This window comes from Quercus suber, unplaced genomic scaffold (assembly GCF_002906115.3).
Source record: "Quercus suber isolate HL8 unplaced genomic scaffold, Cork oak 2.0 scaffold_413, whole genome shotgun sequence".
NCBI lineage: Eukaryota > Viridiplantae > Streptophyta > Magnoliopsida > Fagales > Fagaceae > Quercus > Quercus suber.
Window position 1 is genome coordinate 664,652 of NW_027069864.1, and position 6,041 is coordinate 670,692.

Genomic DNA, 6,041 nt, shown 5'->3' on the forward strand with positions numbered 1-6,041 from the left:
AAATAAATAAATAAATAAAAAGATTGTTGAAAATGGTATCACAAGTATGAGCATAAACTAATTTGACATTTGGGCCTCAAAAAATTATTAAACTAGTAATTAAGGACCAAAAAACATTTGAGTCTGCTTGAATACCGCTTATTTTCTTGAAATTGAAAACTTATTGCTAAAAGTACTATAGATAAAAGTAAAAGTTAGTTAAAATAATATAATGAGATTCATGAATAGTACCAAAAAAGTGCAATGACACCCATGAATAGTAGCAAAAATAAGCTAAATAGTGAAATAACTTTCAATTTCTACTACAACGATAAAATGAAGAATTTCAATAATGGATATTGTCAAAATATAATTTAGAACAAAATAGACTCTGATATTCTCACGAGCTCTTTTATTTATATAATAAAAGGTAAATTAGAGCAAAATTCAGTACCATATCAATTATAAATGATTTTTGGTTTTTAAAAGGAAATCAACAAGTTCCCTAAACCCTAAATGTACTACAAAAATTTATATCTATTATTTTGTTTATATTTTATTAATACTAAATACATGTTAGTATAGTTCTCTTTTATATATGTTATTTTTTTTATGTAGTTTTGATTTTCAGTATATTTCTTATATTTAAGTGGTCGAACTTTTTATAAGTTTTGGCCCCCACAAACTAAATTCTGGTCTCATCCCGTTATCAGTATTGATGAAAGCATGGGGTTCAATTAATTTTCTGGAATAAACTTTACGCTTGTGATTTGCTTATGCTTTTATGTTTGTTTTTGACTAACAAACGTGTGTGTCTATATATATATATCCTTTTTTTTTTTTTTCTTTTTCTCTTGATGGGTCAACAAACGTATATTGTGTCTCCGTACGAAATAGGAAAAACATCGAGATGATATGGTTCTACAATTACAAAACCGTACATATTTTCGTCTAACCAAATATGAAAGAAGAGAGACGATAAGAGAAATAAAAGATGTGAATGCATGCATTCATATTATATATCTACCTGAAGAATGGTTAACCTCAAATGGATCAAGGAGCTTCCCTCAGTATATAGACCACCAAATGTTGTTAGTTCTTGAAGGACAGTTACTCTACACTAGAAGTGTGGAATTAATTGTTGAAGGGAAGAAAAGTTTGAGAATCAATGGAATTAATGCCCAAGTGCTTAAATATTCTTAATCAAGCGGTCAAAAAGTGTGGAGAGGATTAAAATAAATGAAAGTATTCAAAAGCTGGATAAAGTAAGCCGTCCAATTATAAATTAGTTGCACTTGATGTTGGCAACTTCTTTTTATGTCATATGGAAAGTCTTGTTTTTTCGTGCTAAAATTTAGCTACAGTATTTTTTAAGATTTTTTTAAATGAAATTTAAGCAGATAATTGTATTGACTAATAAAGTCCATATTATCTTTTTTAAAGACATTTAAATTTAATGCAATTAAATTAAATTTAAGAAAAAAAAATTAGGCTTCAAATATCTTTAAAGTTTTTTTTTTCCTAACCCACTATGTAGCTATTGAAGAAACTATTAATGTGTTGATCTAGTTATGTTACTTTTTTAATTAGTTATGTGACTTTTTTAAATAATACATATGAATGGTTGTATAAATCGTCATTTGATTGAAAAGATATCTCAAAATATGTTTGGAATCAAACTTCGTCATAAATTTAGTTGGGAAATCTAATATACTGCATCTAAAATACTATACCTAATTTTTACACCGTTTCCTTGTCCAATTCTTGTTACCAATAATGATATCTCGAAAGGAAAATGTTATAGATACTACAAATTTTAGTACACAACTTTTGCAAATTAATATAATAATTAATATGGTAATGAATATGATTGATTGATTTGTTTCATGTCAACAAAATAATAAATGAATCCTAGAATTACGTTTTTTGTTGTTGTAATTGATGGTACATCAGTGATAAGAGCATTCACATTAATGTTACTAACAAATTTATCTTTTAACGACTCAAAAAGTAACTTTATCTACTTTAACACATCACTTTACAATACACCCATCATCAAATACTCTATTCTTACTAACTTTATTTAAATATTCTTTCATTTACCACTTTCAAGTTTCTCTTAATTTCTCTCTCTCTCATATAGATTTTTTTTTTTTTTTTTTTTTTTTTAAATTTGTGTTTACCATCTAGCTATAGTAAACTGCTAGATTTGACAGTTTATTATAGCTAGGTATTAAAAATTTTTAGGTTTGACACTTTTGACATAGTGGAATTTTTAGTGTTTTGAGTACTAAAATTCATGTTAGCTATTTTGACACCTTCGATGTGAATACTCTAAGCATATGTACTATAATAATATAGTAATAATGTACGTTGTATTCTCGACAAAGCTAAAGATCTTCAAGAACTGTAAGGGTATTAGAGCATTAGCATTGGAAAATTCCAATGCTACTCTATTTTACAATTCTAAAAAGCTATAAGGTTGAAATTTATCAACCATCTTGTTGGCTTTATTCCGTGTCAATTTGCTTGTAATTAGCACTTAGTAACCCTGTATTTATGTGGGATTCATGTAAGGGTAGTGTGTGAAGAGAGTGTGAAGAATTGCTCAACTTTGTGCAAAGAAGCAGGGACTCGCGGCTGACTCGCGGCTTGCAAGCCGCCAAATGCTACAAACGTGAGAAGCATGCGAGGAGGTGAAGAGTCACGCCAACTGTCACACTATAGGACAAAAGTCCCAAGCTGGCCAAGCCGTTATCTCGTGACTTGAACTTGCAACTTAGACCAGTCGTGAGGCCAGCCACCAACCAGCCCTGTTAGGAAAAACTGACTCTTCATATTCCAAACACACATCACTAATATATAGACCCTTATACCCACGAAATGTAGAGAGTTTCCAGAGAGAATTTTGTGGAGAAACCCTAGAGAAAAGCAAGACTGCCTCATCCCCACTCTTCACTAAGAGACTCTTCAAATTCTTCTACTCTCTTCCTCTCCATTGATACATCCTTGAGAGGTCATTGACCAAATCCATTTCTCATCATACCCACGTCTGTGAAAAGGCTCATTTGGTGCTAAAGGAAGCAGTTTAGAAAGGACCAATAGTTATTGGTTGATGCTATAGGTTATAGCGAAATCCGATAAGCTAGAAAAGAAAAAGGTTCGGCGCAACCTCGTTGGAGCAAGAAGCTTGGAGGGTTTAGGTACTTTGGTAGATTAGGCTTGGAGGGTCTATTACTGTTCATGTATCCCAACTACATTTTCTAGTACATTATTGACCGTTTGGAGGGCGGCAGAGAGGTTTTACGTCGAGGGCTTCGGTTTCCTCTTCGATAACACATCGGTGTTGTCCCAGTGTTTGCATCTTTCTTCCTTTATCTTTGCCTTTATTTTTTGTTGTGGATGTGATTATAATTGACTTAGATTGTTTATCAATTCTGTGTTTCGCTTATGTTCATGTTCCGCACATTAATTGTTTGATAATAAGTTTGAATTGATATTTTGTAATTTGGAGTCTAAACGTTCATAGTGTTTTCAACGCTATTTGAATTTTCAAAAGCTACTTTATCATTATACCATACCATTTTACACTACCTCCACATCCCAAACTTCTATTTTCTTCTTTTACTCATTAAAATAATATATCTACATAATAAAATTATTTATCTCAAAATTATATCTTTTTTCTCCCATCTCTCTCCTCTCTCTCATTTTCAGCTTTCTTTCAAATAAAATATTTTTTTTTTTACAATACTTGCTACAGTGCAATTCTATGTTTAGAATTGCACTGTAACAGTATTGAAAAAAAATTGTAATACTACTGTTTAGCATTCCTCAATGCAGATAATTTTGGGGTTTAAAATTCTAAATTTTCCTAATGCTCTTATATCAAGGAAAATTCCTGTAGTCTTGACTCTTTTATATATATATATATATATATATATATATAATAAATGGTTGAGATTATGTCATCTCATCTTCCATCACAAAATCTTAAAATAATGGTTTTAATTTTTTAAAAGCAACTTTAAAAATTAATAATTTAAGAACGCAAATGGATTGAATTGAACTTGTGAAGTTGTCTCAAACTCTGAAATTATCTTGTCTTTTCTTCTCCTCTGTCAGCACCAAAATTATTATTTTTTAAATAAAATATCAGTACCTAAATTGAAAGCAAAACCAATACTTCCTAGTACCTAGAATAGCATATTTTACTAATATCGAAAAAGCGATGAAGGTGAAGAATAATTAGAACCACCAGGCGTGAGGCTTGGCACGTTGTGGAGGAATAAGATAATGGGGTCAGAGATAAAGGGTGGGAGAGGGAGGGTGAGAGGGAAGCTGAAGTGGAAAAAATTTTGTATGAGATGGGCGTATGTGCCCACGTCTCACAGACATATGGGTCCCACTCAGAAGATACTATCTCAGCTAAAGTGATGATTTCCATAGTTTTTTTATAAAAAGCCTTTTACTTAATTACTTTCACTGATAGTGTTGAGATGTAGTGGAGACAAATTGTTTTTAAAAATCATTATATTAGATGATTGACTTTGAATGCTCTAGAGTGAAAATGATCATGTAAGAGTAATTGACAGTTACTTACAATATACCACAACAGAATTTGGATATAAATTATGACCTCAAAAAGAACTCTTTAGAGATTTAGTTAGTGGAAGATGATAATGGCATAATCTGAACCATTTATTATTAAAAGAATCCTGGAAACTAAAGAAATTCTATGTAATACAGTACCCTAGTATAACTCCAGAGATGTTAATATCCTAAACATATATCCTCACACTAGCAACTACTTTGCAAGTAAATTGGTACGACTCTTTTTATCCAACCCTTGTTGACAGTCGTGATTCATCACATTGAAAACTATTTTGTAAGTCTTTTTTTTTTTTTTTTAAGAAGAATATTTTCCTTGTCCAATCCTTAACGCAATTGAACGAAGTTTTTCATCCAATCAATAGTTAAAATTTTTAAGTTCTAAATATTTAGGATTAAATGTTTAGATTCTTATTTTGTGTAAGTTGACAAACCGAGAATAAAGACATATCTAAATTAGGTGTTAGACATTGCTCAAGATTATACAAATCAAGATTCAAGAACATTCAAACTGCAAAAAGGAGAGTTCAAGTTCAATGAAGCTCGACTGATTGAAAATTAGACTCGACCGATTGAAAAATGTAGAAAAGTTAAATCTGCAAATTTTGAATCACACTTGAGCCCACGAAAACATTTAGAGTTTCAGTCTAACACTACAACGTATAAAAGGAAAACCCTAATTACGTTTTAGGAGCTCTTGGAAGACTTTTGAGTTACTCCTGTGAGATCTATGAGGTTTCTGTAACCTTCTAACTCTACAAGCATCTTCCGAAATGAGATCTACAATTAAGAACTGATGGAAACAAGTTGCTGCATAAAGATCTACTATTGATAGTGATCTGAAACCTTTAAGTGAGATCTCAAAGTCATAAGTATTGGGAGCTTGTGTTCTGCAAATCCAAAACAGAAGAGTCCGTGAAATCGAAGCTACACGTGGTCATGTTAGTAAGTTCTACTAGAGGTAACTATAGATTTAGGTGGTAAAATTTTTGTAAACTTCCATTCTATTCTAGTGGATTTGTTTATCTTGAGGATAGTTAGGTCAAATTTTCTTCAAGTTTTTATCTTAAAATGGTTAGTTTCATTGGCTTTCCTGGGTAATCATATCGTTGTGTTTTTTACTTTTCTATTATGCATGATATGATTTACTACTGTTTAACCTAGATCTCAAAATTAACCTAAATAACTACTTGGATAATTTACTAAGTTTAAACAATTTGTGTTAAGGGGTCTAAATAAACAAACAAAAATATCTATATAGCCCATACTAGCAACATTGTTTTTTAGAAAACCCATACTAGCAACTATGTTGTAAGTCATTGGTCTTTTCCTTGTACAGCATGCAATAGTTAAACTTAAATCTCAGGGACTTAGTGGATTCATGATGACTTCGTTACTTTTGATAATCATTCACGTGTTGTTCTCTTTACAGAAGAACGGCATATTTTATA